This window comes from Rhinolophus sinicus, chromosome 2 (assembly GCF_057876585.1).
Source record: "Rhinolophus sinicus isolate RSI-liver-muscle chromosome 2, RSI-T2T, whole genome shotgun sequence".
Classification (NCBI taxonomy): Eukaryota; Metazoa; Chordata; class Mammalia; order Chiroptera; family Rhinolophidae; genus Rhinolophus; species Rhinolophus sinicus.
The window spans coordinates 184,863,444-184,877,700 of record NC_142502.1 but is presented as its reverse complement, the minus strand read 5'-3'; the positions used below and the strand labels follow the sequence as shown (position 1 = coordinate 184,877,700).

Sequence of the window (14,257 nt, the reverse complement as noted above, 5' to 3'; positions counted from 1 at the left end):
TATCCAGTTGACCCAACAGCATTTGTTGAGAAAATATTCTTTCCCCGTTGGATGGTTTTGGCACACTTGTTGAAAATCAGTTGACCATAGATGTGTGGGTTTATTTCTGGATTCTCAATTCTATTTCACTGATCTATATATCTATTCTTTTGCTTGTATCACCCTGTCTTGATTAATATCGCTTGTAGTAAGTTTTGAAATTGAGAGGTGTGAATCCTACTTTGTTCTTTTTCTAGATTGTTCTGGCTGTTCTGGGCCCTCCGCCGTTCCCTATGAATCTTAAAATCAGCTTGTCAATTTCTACAAAGGAGTAAGCTGGGAAATGCATTGAATCTATAGATTAGGGAATCTATAGTTTGGGGAATATTGCCATCCTAACAATGGTAAGTCTTCTGATCCATGAACATGGGATATTTTCCAAATTAATTAGATCTTAAAAAAATTTTTTCAACAGTGTTTTGTAGTTTTCAGAGAGTGTAAGTGTTATACTTCTTTTGTTAAATTTATTCCTAAGTATTTTATTATTTGATTCGATTGCTAATGGAATTATTTTCTTAATTTCATTGCAAGTGTATAGAAATACAATTGAGTTTTCTATACTGATCTTGTATCCTGCAATCTTACTGATCCTGTAAACAGACGATATAAACTTATGGTACAGTATGGAAATGTATTTTCTCTTCCTTATGATTTTCTTAATAACATTTTCTCTTCTCTAGCTTACTTTATTGTAAGAATGCAATATACAATATGTATAACATGCAAAATACATGTTAATCAGCTATTTTTGTTATTGGTAAGGCTTCTGGTCAACAGTGGGCTGTCAGTAGTTAAGTTTTGGGGGAGTCAAAGTTATACACAGGTTTTCGAGTGCATGGGGTCAGTATCCCTAACACCTGTGTTGTTTAAGCGTCAACTGTATTCCTTTATTTCAGATTGTCTATTTCTTCTTGAGTTAGTTTCAGTAGTTTGTATTTTTCTAGTTGGCTTACATTCTTACAAGCGTGTTTTCAAGGCCTGTCTTTGCTCTTTCAGTCACTGCTGACATATACTGAGTTCTTCCTATGTGCCAAGCATCTTTTTTAGGCATTAGCTCATTTAATCTTTACAAGAACTTGATGAACTAGATAGGGTTATTACCTCCATTTTACATACTAGGAAGTGAAATAATGGTCCAGGGTCACACAGCTCGGAAATAGTAGAGCCAGAATTTGAGCCTGAGGAGTCCGACCGTACAGCCCTTTCTTCTCTCGCCCTCGCTGCTCTCCCGAGGCCCTGCTCTGTGCTAGGAGCAGAAGTACCAGAATGAATCAGAGCTGGTCACTGCCCAAGTCACTCCCCAGAGACCCCAAACCTAAGGGAGGGAGGTGCCTTAGGGCTAACATGAACAAAGGGCTGGGAGGTCGGGGTGTCAGGAAGCGCCCCACGGAGAAAGTGACATGAATTGGACTTTGAAGGTGGGTCCCGTGGGCGCATGTGGGTGAGTTTGGGAGTGTGCCCCCTCCCAGGGGCTTTGTCTTCTACATCTCCTCCTTCCCAAGGGCTCAGGGAAGGGATGTCACAGAGGGCCTTACCCCAGGATGCCGATGCCCCACCTGGCTGGAGGATTTGGAGCCATAGAATTGTGCTCAGCAGGTCTGTTTGAATCACCCAGGCCTCCGCAGCTTCTCTCCTGGAGAAGAGGCGTGACTATTTGTATGACAATTGCTAGACAGAAATCAGGAGCAACCAGACATAGCTCAACATAATTATTTCTGCATAATGACTTCTGCTACTTGATTCCGTCTCCAGCAATGACTATAATCTTTATCTGTCACAGGAAAGCTGGTGGCCCTGGAGCCCCTGTGGCTTAGAGATAGAGCCAGGAGGAAATTTGCAATTCGAGTTAATGGACTGTTCCCAGGCAGCTTGCAAGACAGAGCCTTCAAGCCCTCAAGAATGATGGGCTCTCCTGGTGTCAGAGCTGGCCCAGCCTCCCAGGGGATTCAGCTCACCCCTTTGTCACAGATGGGGAAACTGAATGGTGGAGAGCAGAGGCACACCTGGGACCAGAGTTTCTCTGCTCTGCCCACTACCCAGTGCTTTCCTAGTAAGAGTGATGTTGTCTCGGTGAGACGGATGGGCTGTGAGAGAAGGTGTCCATGTGGCTGCAGATGCTTTCACCTGTCACTGAGCTGGTCACTGATCATGTTGCTTATGATGCCTTGTGACTGTCTGGTCATGCAGGGGCCGGAGCTTGGCTGTGGACACTCCTGAAGGCCTGCCCTGTGCCAGGTCTTGTTGTGAAGCCCCCATGTGGCCCTTACAGTGACCCTATGGGTTGGAGAGTTAGGAAGGCCACAGGCAGTGGTGTGACAGGCCGCAGTGACTCAGTGATGCTGCCAGCACTTAAACCCAGGTTGCAGACCACAGAGACCACAGGTCACACCTCACCCGAGGGGTGGCCAGCATCTCACTGGGGGGCTTCTCCCGTCAGTACTGGTGGCCTTCCCTCCCTCCTGGTGCAGGGGGTGCACATGTCATGGCCCCTGCCCTGACCTGCTGGACCAAGGCCAGGAGCCAGGGTTTTCTGTGCTTAGCGTGGGACTCACATAAGCTGTGGTCCCCCCCCCGACACACACAGGTACATGGAAGCAACTGGAGAGAAAGGCAGCAGGCCCTGGGGCTGGGTGTTCACACCCCGTGTGACTATTGGTCCTCTCTTCCAGGGCGTGGTCTAGTGGCCCAGACAAGGACGGCAACCCGCCCCTGGAAGTCCTCATCCCTGTTCTGTCTCCGCCTCCACTTGGTCTTAGGTAAGTTACTCCGGGAAGCCAGATGGGTCTGGGGGCAGGGGGTCTCTACAACTCTATGGGGTTCTGCCCCAATGCCAGCTTGTGGAGACTTGACCCAGCTCAGTGGAAAGAGCGGGGAAGACTGAGAGTAGGGAGACAGTCTGCCCAGTACCCCATGGGATGGGTCAGGAAACTGAGCTGGTGGATGAAAAGACCCACCCAGGCACCAGAGTAACCTCAGTTCTCTCATTGGTCAGCCCTGTCTAGGTGAATCATTCGACCTTGGGTGCTTTGGTTTTCGGATGTGTCCAGTGAGGAGAATAGGACATCAGAAGTATAAAGGGTGCACTTTGAGAAGGACGCCACGGGAGGAGGGCAGAGGGGACGCTTTCTGTTTCTCATCATTCCCCTCCCAGCCCCGCTCCCGTCCCTGAAAGCTCCCATCTCCCAGGCCCCTCACCACCCCCCTAAAAGAGAAAGAGTTGCTGTGGGGAGTGAGTGTGGTTGGAGGTCCCAGTGTCCCCAGCCCTCATCCCTGTGACCCTGGGCCCCTCCCACGGGATTCTTGGGGGTCCCCTTCTGGGTGAATAAACTCCCCTTCATCCCCAAACCAGGACCTGCAGGGATGAAGTGCCCTGTAGTGGCTCCTGTTGGAACCTGGTTACAGGTGGGAAGTAGGTGCGCCTCCGACCTCTAAGAAAAACCTCTGGTGTCCTGTATCCTACTCCTGTGTCCCCTCCACCAAGATCCCCCATTCTTCTAGAGGTGCCAGGGTCCCAGGGCTAAGCCTCCCTCCCCAGCCTGTCCCTCCCCTTGCCTCTCCTCCCTAGCTCTGAAAGCATGGGTTCAAACACCCCAGACCCCCAGTTTTTTCTCCAGCCCCACTAGTGTGCTGACTTTCCTGTCTGCCCAAAAGACTGACCCAAGGAACCTCTTTCTCACCTGTAGCCCCATCACCCTCCATTATGGCAAGGCCCTAACTAGGCCTGGGCCCCAAACCTGGAGCCCTGCTGCCAGGCTATTCAAGTCCAAAGTAATTAGCATGACCTCCAAGCCCGTGGTCTGCTTGAATCCACCAGTCTCCTGGCCCCATCTCAAGCCACTGCCTGCTTTGGGTTCAAGGGAGGCTCCAGTGAAAGCAAAGTGTAGTAATGCCTGACTGTGTCATCTAGCGCCCGGGCCTTTGCTCAGCTGGGCCTTCTGCCTGGGCCCCGTTCCCTTCATTAGACCGGCCCACTCTCGTCTGTCCCGTATGACTGAGCTCGGGGTGTCATCCTTCCTCAAAGCCCTCCTCACCCTGGGGCTGAGCTGACAGCCTGTCCTCTGTCCTTTAGAGGCACTCTGTAGGGCTCCTTTGTGACCCTCACCGCTGCTGGCTGTATGAACAAGACCGTGCGGGCGGAGAATCCAGCCGCCATGGTGTCTCTTCTTGAGCTGAGTTCAGTTCCCTTCCCAAGGGAGGAGCTAGGTCATGGGTGGGAGAAAGGCCTCTGACCTTGGATTTGTGCATTCTGATCTCACTGGGCCACTTAACACCCTCCCCCAGCTCTCATCCAGAAGAGGTTTAATCACGCCTCCCTCTCCAGGGTGGATGTAAGATTAGAGCTGAGAATAAGGTTTCCATTGTGGTGCCTGGGGCAGAGGATGGGGGGCGGGGCCCACACCTTCTCTTTCTCCTCCCAGTCATCCAGTAATCGTTACAATGACCATTTTTGGTCACCTGCCCTGCCCGCCCTCAGTACTGTGGCTGTATCTGAGGCCAGGGATGTGAGCTGGGGAGGAGGCAGCCAATGCAGGGCTTGGAGGAAGGGCCCTTGGGGTCTCAGCCCAGCCCAGGAGCCCTCACAGAAGATCTGGAATTTTCTAGACCTCAGAAGCAGAGGACACCTCTTTCTAATTCTCATTTTCCCACCCAGAAGGAATCACCTTTTAGCGCTCAGCCATGAGGCTGAGATTTGGCTCCAGAACCTGTTGAGGTGTCACCACCTTAATCTCCCAGGTTGCCGGGTGACCGGCATGACAGCTGGTGTGTCTGGGGACAACGAGGGGGAGGACAGATGCCAGTTGCCAGTTCCAGTTAAGGACCCCCAACAGATGTGAGGCTCCACAGGTCAGTGGACAGGCGCCCAGCAGACCCTGGGTGTAGTTGCTGTCACACCCTCACAGATGGCACAGATGGCACTTCCAGGGCCCAGTGCTCTCCTCCCTGTAGACTGTCCCCCAGGAAGCCACCTCCCCGGGGTGGTACTTTCCTGTCTCTCTTGCTTGGATGGTGGGGCTGTGCCTTCTGCCTCGGTCTTCCTGAGGGAGGGGTGTTTCTCCCACCACAGGTCCCTCCTTCTCTGTCTCCTGCTCATCTTTGTGAAAGTGCTGGCCAGGTTGGGACCAGAGATCCAGGTGGGGGCCTCTGCCTCCGGGACAGCTTAGTGTTAGGTCTCCTGGCTTTTCTCCCCAAAGGAAACAGACCCACGTCATGTGGAAGGTGCGGCTTTCACTACAGTTGACCCTTGACCAACTTGGTGTTAGGGACACCAACCCACTGCACAGTCAAAAATTGATGTATAACTTTTGACTCTCCCAAAACTTAACTACAGTCATCCCTCAGTATCCACAGGGGATTGCTTCCAGGACCCTCCTCCTCCCTCCGCCCTGTGGATAGCCAAATCTGCAGATGCTCAAGTCCCTTACATAAAATGGTGTGGATTGATGCGTACAATCGGCTCTCCGCATCCACGATTCCCAACCGCAGAGCAAACTATGCTGTACGCCTGAAACTAATAAAAAAACAAACACTGTTTTCAATCCACAGTTGGTTGAAAACAGGAATGTGAAACCCAGGGATACGTTGAGCCAACTGTGTGTTTATTGGAAAAAAAATATGCGTGTAAGTGGACCCGTACCGTTCAAACCCATGTTGTTCAAGGGTCAACTGTAATCTGATCTCCTTCCACCAGCCCTGCTGGAGCTGAGAAAGGGGAGGGAGAAAACCGGGCTCTGTGTTACCTGGACATCACCTGCATGCCCATGGCCCAGATGCTGGCACATGGGCTGACACAGGTGCACAGGAGAGGCACCTGGCCAGGTGGGGTCCTGCTGAGGCTGGTAGCCAGGTGTCAGGATGCTGGAGTAGGTGGAGGGGTCCAAAATGGGCAGAAGAGGTGGTCTGTGGTGTCTCTTCCCATCCTGAGGCCCCCTGGGTATTTCAGTACACACAGAGCAAACACTCAGTAACCCCTCCCCACCCCCACCCCCACCCCCACCCCCAAGAAATGAGGAACTCTGGGAAGCAGATGGTACTTCTAGCATATGAACTTCCTTGGCCATGGATGTCCTGGGTCAGGTGATGGTAAATGGTAGGACCCCTGCTCGCTCGCTGCCCCTCCCTGCTTGGTGATGGACAGCAGGGTGTGTTCTCGCATCCTCCATTTCTGCCCACCTTGACCCCAGGCACTGCAGAGGAGGCACCTGTGTGCTCAGGCTATGGTCCCAGCTTCCTCCCAGCAATCATGCATTCATTGACTCAACAAATGTTTACTGAGTACACACTCTGTGCCGGGAAGCTTCCAGGCTCCGGCTTCCAGTGGAGAATAAGCCAGAATAAAGCCTGGTCCCGGGAACCTTGCATTCTAGTTGGGGAAAGAGAGACAATGAACTCAATAAAATATGTAGAGAAAATGAAGTAGGAAAGGGGTATAAAGAATATGTGTTGGGGCTTCAGTGTTGTATAGAGTACTCAGGGAAGGCCTCACTGAGAAGTTCCCTGAGCAAAAACCTTAAGGAGTCAAAGAAGCAATTTTATATCTGAGGAGCAGCCAGTGCAAAGGGCCGGTGGCAGAGTGTGCCTGAGGTAGTAAGGAGCAGCCAGAAGATCAGTGTCACTGGAGGGGACGAGCAAGCGGGGGATAGGAAATGGGCCCAACAGTTGGATCATATCTGAGGGGCAGGACACTCAAAACACTAACCCAACGAGGAAAACAGGTGATAAGCAGCAGCTCAGTGCAGCCCAGATCGCACTACACAATGGACCTACCAGGTCCTTTAAACAGTGACCCTTCCTTCCACATTTCAAAGATAATGGTTGCTCATAGAGATTTGTTTAACCGCAACTCTTCTGGAAGATGTTAGATTAACAGGGGCATGGGGATTTGGGGTTCTGCAGGAGAAGGGGCCAGGAGAGTATGACCTCAGCTAACCTCCCCTCTGGATATCAGGCTGGCGGCCCCCCAAAGTGTTGACTAGTCTGCAGATCCTAGATGAGCCCCTCAGAGAGCCCTCTACCTGGCCTTCTGGAAGTAGTCTGCTAAGTGGAAACTGCTGTGGTTTGAGGCAGGGCACGAGGAAAGGGGAAATCCTTTCCTATATTGTAAGTTGAGGGTTATTTTTAGAGTGACTTGGGGTCACTTTGCAATATCACTTCCTGTGGGCTTCCCTCAACCACAGGGCAGATCTGCATGGCACGCATTGAGGGCAAACACGCATGCAAGCACGCGCATGTGCGTACACACACCCACACACAGTAGGCACACACGACTTGACTTGGCATCCCATCCACTGTAGAATCAGTGGGGACGGAAATTATTGTCCTGGCCCTTCTGCAGGACTGCCCTCGGGCATCCCTGAGCTTCTGCTCTGGGGACGTTTGTGCGTGAGGTGCTGTGTGGGTCTCATGTGAGCAAGACCCAGCCTGGGCTCACCACCTGGCTGGGGAGATGAAAAGCAGAGGTAAAGGGGGTGCCTTCACTGTCAGTCAGTCTTTGCTCAGTGCCCAGTGGGGACAGAGGGAAGCTCCACAATGAAGGAAGGAATGATCCAGCCATGTCCCCGAGGTCTTGCTGCTTGTTGGCGCCTGCCTGTGTCAGGGCTCCCGGGCCAGGTCTGAGCCCACTCGGGCTCTCGTCCTCCATGTCGCCGGCCCCTCACTAAACCCACACTGACCCTTCTCATTTCCCAAAGCAGCCAGCACCGTCCCAGGCACACAGCCCAGATTTCCGGGACAGCCCAGATTCCACATTTTCTGTCCTGTTGACCCCTTGAATATTCTTGCACTTGTCAGGCCTCATGTGCAAATTTTTAGCTCAAAAGTACTCAACTGGGAAGATGCTCAATGAATAAATGTTTGCTCTGTGGGCTGTAGGACCTCAGAGGGTCTCCAGAAAACTGGCTCTTTTTCCGAAGTTAGACGCTACCTGGGTCACGAAGTCTCTGATGGAAAATTTGGAGATGTGAGTGGGGCAGCAAGGAAGGTAGGTTCTCAAGGGCACACTGGACAGTGCTCCAGGGGCCACAGGTCCCCTGCGAAGCCTTGGAAGAGCTGGGGGTTGTCTGGAGGGAGTGCCCCATCAGCCAGGCCTTCTCTTTCTCCTTCCGGGGCGTCCTTCCTGTCGTCAATTATCATGTCCTTTCTGTGTTTCAGGCTCTGGTCTACTTGGTTATGGGATTGTTCCCAACCGAGCCCTGGGTTCATGGAACTCAGCTCTATGTCCTTGGGGGAAAGGGTCAGGAAGGACCCTGGGCCCCAGCCTGAAAGTTGGAGTCTGTCAGCTTGTCTTAGAATGCTACCCTCCTGTGTTCCCTCTTCTGCCACCCAGTATCCAAGCACCATGCCTGGCTTGGTGCAGGAACTAACTCGGTGTAGACAAGAGGCAGTTCATGCCTTGCCTTCCGAACTAGACTGTAAGCGCTTCAAGGAAGCAATTTTGTATCTGAGGAGCAGCCAGTGCAAAGGGCCGGTAGCAGAGTGTGCCTGAGGTGGTAAGGAGCAGCCAGAAGATCAGTGTCACTGGAGGAGATGAGCAAGTGGGGGGTAGGAGATGGGCATCTTACACTTTCGTGTGTTCCCAACATGCAGCACTGTGATTTTCACTCAGTACGTGCTCAGTTAATGCTGATTGACACTTTCTGTGTGTGAGTTTGTGTATTGGCCCCAACTCTCCCTGCAGAATCTATGGCTTCTGGTGTTGTGATGTTTAAAAAATGACAAAAGGCAGCTTTTACGAGCTGTCTTCACTCCTGATTATAAACACACTCTAACGACAACTGAAGGCTGTAGCTGCTGAGGCCCCCAAGGGGTAGTTGGCATGTGACCATTCGTGTGCCTGGCATTATAGCCCAGCTGATGCCACTTTTTATTGAGGATGACTTACTGTTTTTATTTCTTCCCAAAGACATTAAACATGAATCAAATAGCATATGAAGTGATTCACTGGAAGTTTTCATCCAAGTGTAAAAAAACAAAAACCTGTTTGGATTGGTGTGCTGAGCCATCAGACACCAGACAGGCATTTGGCACCAGCCCTCCCTCCAGGAGCTCCGCCGGGGGCAGTAGCCGCTCACGGACTGGACCTTGCCCTGCGGACGGAGCCGACTGTCTGCGACACAGAACCTAGCGGGCAATGCGTGTCTGAAAACACCTCTTAAGCCTAAAGCCTATCGTGACATTTCTTACAGACAGTTTCCATCCAAGACATCTTAGAATGTGGCCAACCTCATTCATTTGGGGCACATGAAATCAGAGTTTGGCAATGGTTCACTTGGGGCCCACGAATTGAAAATTTAGTCATCACTCAAGCAGGAACCTGGCAAAAGTTTAGCTTTCTAACTGTCTCTTGGGGAAAGAGCTAAGTGAGTGAATCTGCCTCCCGGGAACCTAAGGGGAGAGACATATATTCCAGTTAAGTAAGCGAACTCTGACTGTGGAAGCCTCCACTGGGGCAACCTCAAAGACAGATTGTAGGGCTTGAACATGCCAAAGTCATAGCTTACAGAGACGGAAAGCAAAGCTGTGAGCCACGTGACTGGCCCAGAATGGCCCAGACCTCCGACTCCGTTCTGAAGGTGGAATGACAGATGTGCTAATAACAGCCTCTGCAAACACCCCTTCATCTACCTCCCAGCGCTCTGTGGGCCAGTCCTTCCCCTGTACCTGCAAAACAATTTAGAGGCACTATTTTTTTTTTTTTTTTTTTACAGTGGTGAAAGAGCAGCTTATTGGAAGAGAAAGTACACTCCAAAGAGATAGGAGCGGGGCAAGCAACAGAGTGGCTCAAAAGGCCTCGCGGCACTTTTTGACGAAGACTTGACAAATTTGAACTGCCCTTCAGGTAATTATCCGAATTCCTAGAGTTTTTTTTTTTTGGTTTGTTTGTTTTTTTAATTAAAATTTATTGGGGTGACAATTGTTAGTAAAGCTACATAGATTTCAGGTGTACAATTTGGAATTCCCAGGGTTTGATGGCATTTTTCCTCTTCCCCTTGGCTGCCCCTCCTTCGTGCATTTGCTACTCTATCTGTTACTGACCTGTGACGACGGTCCACACTGCTACACTGTTAGTCCCGTCCTTGCTCAAAGGGACCCGGGGAGGTAACAGGCCTAGAGCTGTGTCGCAGGCACGAGGCACCGGCTGCTGGTGGCCTCCCCAGAAACTTGGGCCTGCGAGTCATTGAAGCTGAGATGCTGTTGGGGCTCCCTGCGTCCCCAGGTTAAAGTCCAGAGGCTGGCCCTGCCCACCCTGTGTCCCCTGTGCCAGCCGTCCCAGCCATGCTGTGCGTGACCCCACCGCCCCCACCCCTACTCCAGCAGAGCTCGGGCTCCGACATCCTTCCTTCATGTCAGGCCCACAGCGTTGCCCTTTCACATCTTTAGGTCCTAGTGCGTAAAATATCTGTGCAAGTTTAATAAGTGTATAAAACAGCTGTGATAGGAATGAATGAATGGTAAACATGGCCCACGCTAGTTTCTCTAAGAATAGAAAATTCCCAGGAGTGAAATCTGAGTCGTTTCACATGCTGATGTGGTGGCAAGGCCTTCACCCTGAGAGCACCCCTGGCCAGACCTGGGGTCTCTCCCACTGGGAGCCAGACACAGGGTTGAGGCTTTCCGACAATCCATCCCACACCAGTGCAGAGGAAGCGGTCATGGTGTGTGTGTGGTGCGTGTGGTGTGGTATGTGCGGTGTCTGTGTGTGTGCACGTGTGTCACAGGCCCACTGGGAGCTGCCCTGTCCTGCATGGGCTCGACCCACCCAGCCTCCTTGGAACGTTGGTGGTTGCTCTGGACAAGCCCAGACCTCTCCTTCAGTATGTGCAGTTCCCCTCCTTCAGGGAACTGGCCCCTGCACACACAGGACTCTACATGCCCATTTCAATGGACCCGAACCGGTTAGAAGCCACGCCACAGACTCCCCAGGAGACGTCTTGCTATTAGAGACGAGCCCTTTGTCTCCCTGTGGGGTCCTGTCCCTCCTTCCCCTAGGGCAGCGGTCCATGGTGTCCCTTGGCCAACAAGTGAGGAACAGGACCCACTGAGCTCAGTACTGGGTTCTCCCCTCCTTCCCCTCATTTCCTCTTTGAAGAGCAGCGCGGGCCTGTGGGATCCCGGCTCTCTGCCCACCAGGTGTGAGGACCAGGTTTTCATACCGCTGTGCTGGGCGAGAAGAAAGAGCAGGAAACCGCCCTCACTCGGGCTGCAGCCTCCAGCCTCCTTGCCTGGCTCTGTTTGATACTGTGATTAAGTTCATTAAGCATGCTCCACGTCCCTTTTATCATAAAAGCTGGGATAAAAGCTGTGTATTTGATGCATTAAATTAGTCAAAGTCCTTTCACAGTCTCCTTTTCCCTTTATGGCTACACTGCAAAATTAGCGGGTAGGGACCATTATTCCCATGTTATCATCAAGGAAACTGAGGCCCAGAGAAGTTAAAAGACAGACAAGACCATAAGGCCAGGGGTAGGAGAGGGTGCTGGGAGGAGCCCTGGGCTGGGCCGTTGACTGCACGCCTGGTTCCCAAGATGAATCCCTTATGCCCACAGCCACCATCCCAAACACCAAAGCTGGCATTCTGGCCGCATTTTATAGTCGTAGAGGAACAAAGAGTGTCTTGGTGTGGAGCATTGAGACTAGGAAGTGCCTGACTCCAGGGCCCTGCCCAGCGCCCCCCACAGCTGCCCGTCCACCGTGTCTCCTCCAGGGTGTGTTGGGCCCCGGCCTGTGGTCTCAGGTTCCCTTATGTCCTCAGGAAGGACTGGCTGACATCCGGGCAGGAGCCTCAGAGAGGAGTGAGTATCACTCTGCCGCCCGCTGGGCGGGTCTTTCCCCCACAGTCCTCACTAAGACTTGAGTCATTCTGCAGCCGGCCACAAGCAGCCAGGAGGAATTGACTCCAAGATGTGCAGGGGCTGCATCCCAAGTCTGCATTCCTCATAAGCACAGCTGAGCCTGGTTGGGGACCCATCCACCGACTCTGTCCCTCTAGGGCTGAGCACATGAGGGTCAGCTCTATGGAGCGGCTGGGGAGGGCTGTCTGAAATCTCAGGCCAGCTCCTGCCTTCTGTCTGCAGTGTCCAGCCCACTGTGGCCTCTGGGATTTCTTTCAAAAGCGGTTGGCCCTGGTCCCTAAGAAGGATATGCTGGGGGGTTCAGTTTGTTTCAACTTTGGAGTTTCATTGTATGATCAAACAGTGCTAGAGTCCCTGTGTCTTGACCGGTCAGTTCATTTTGAGTGTTTTCATGGGGCGTGGGCATTTGCTGGGGAAGCCGGGAAGGCATCCAGTCCGATCCTGTTTTTCGTTCACGTTCTCCTGCAATCAGCCCTAGATTCTTGGCATTCTTCATAACCACGCTGGATGCTAATATCCCAGCCTGTGTGGCCTGGCTGGGTTTTTTCCTGGCCTCCGGGAGAACTCCGGAGCCTCTAAGCCCAGCTCAGACCTCACCTGTCAGACCTTTCAACCATCACACAGGGGACACGCCAGCCCCTCTCTGACTCCCTGGCCCTCATGAGTGAGCCTTGGGTCACATCACCCCCTTGTCTCCTGGGGGTGGCGGGACACTGCGGGGTACAGTGGTGAACAAAAGGAGGTAGACAGTCAACAAATACGTCAGCACGGTGCCAAGTGGTAGGAAATGCTATGAAGGGGGCAGAGTATGTAATGACGAGTGGGGAAAGAAGGCGGAGAAACATACTCTAGAACGGGGCTAATGAATTCATTTAGCAATATGCAATAGTAAAAGACAAAGGCAATTAATAGAATGTGCTAATGACGGAAAGTAAAGGTGGTTAAGACTAAACTATATACATTGATACCAATGTCATGTCAAAGGAGTACACATACTTATAAGTTTAAGAGATCCCAACATGTGTTTATTATTAATCAAAAATCACTTGGCTAAACACACAAATAACATCAGTAAGGAGTATCTAAAAGCAGTAATAAGCTCTATAGGATAGTAACTATTACAGTAGATGTCAAAAGCTCACCAAACTAGGGGAGAACAGCACTGGAAAAGTCATAAATCAAAACCTTGCCAGGTCTGCAGCTGAGAGAAACTCAGGCGTCTCCCACACAGCGGCTTGCTAGTTCCCAAGAATGTTGCCGCTGTTGGCGCTGTTGTTGTTGTTGTTGTTAGAAGTCAAGGCGTCTTCTGATGTTGTAAGCTGAAAGCTACATACAAAGTTTTCTAGATGCTAATAAATTCTCAAGAAGGCTAACCGTGGGGAACAACACTGGAGAGGCCGGGAACCGGCCAGCCCTCACCAGGTTCGCGGCTGCAAGTCAGGACATCCCCTGGTGTAAGCTGCTTGTTGCTGGGAGTCTTCAAAATGTTAGAATGATGAGAAATCACCAATGACAAAATGACCACATGATGAAATAATAATGATTAATAACACTGCTGACTGACGTCTGTCTTATATACTTTCTCAGATGTACCTTAGAGCCAAGTTTCCTGTTCCTGCCTCCCCCTCCGGGAATGGCCAGTTCCGGGAGGGTCCGGCAGTTACTGATATGAATGCTGCCCATCCGGCCAAAGGGCCAATTCATCCAGATAAGCAGTATCTACTGTTCTTGCTCGGGACCATCAGCCCAAGGTCTTCCAAAGCCTGGCAACGTGCCTGTCACGTCGTCCTGATATAACTTAGCTGCTTCTTCACTTCATCTGCTGATGTGGGTGAAACAGACAGAACAAAGAGGGAACTCTCTCAACCCCTGATCAAGAATTTCTTTAACCCTAAGCTAACCATCACGTCACAACACGGACAGAACAACAAATGTCATCTCACATCTCCCCTACTCAAGAGAATGAGACCAAACAGAAAACCTTATCTCATGTCTCCCCTGCTCGGGAGAATGAGACCAAAGGGGGAATTTACTCAATCCTTGATCACAGTACAGAAATCACCTCACATGCAGGAACAGATAAAAGCTAATAGACAAAAGCTCATATCAACCAATGAAGGCAAATTTTCTTCAACATCTTCCCTACAGTAAGGAACTGGGGCGTGAGGGCAGGTGCTATTGGGGATGCTTCCTCAGAGGAGGTGTCCCCAACAAGACTCGCCAAGACCTGAATGTGGAGGGAGACCCTCAGGTGAAGGAAGAGCAGGCCAGGTGGAGAGAGCTGCAAGTGCAAAAGTCTTGAGGCTAGAATATGCTTAGCAGAGTCTCCTACTGGCAGGTTCTCTTACGGATGAGGTACTTTCTTTCCT

The 14,257-nt window shown here is 51.4% G+C and overlaps 1 protein-coding gene across 5 annotated transcripts in view; it reads left to right on the top strand.

The window, feature by feature from the left end:
- HPCAL1 (hippocalcin like 1) overlaps window positions 1-14,257 on the top strand; it is an 89,741-nt gene that overhangs the window by 65,974 nt on the left and 9,510 nt on the right. For 3 of the 5 annotated variants that reach the window (XM_019748600.3, XM_074331683.2, XM_019748668.3), the window contains 2 exons: window positions 2,709-2,795; window positions 9,744-9,874. The gene's annotated coding sequence lies outside the window, so the exon portion shown is untranslated. The remainder of the gene's footprint in view (window positions 1-2,708; window positions 2,796-9,743; window positions 9,875-14,257) is intronic. The other 2 variants (XM_019748747.3, XM_074331685.2) reach the window with 1 other exon arrangement.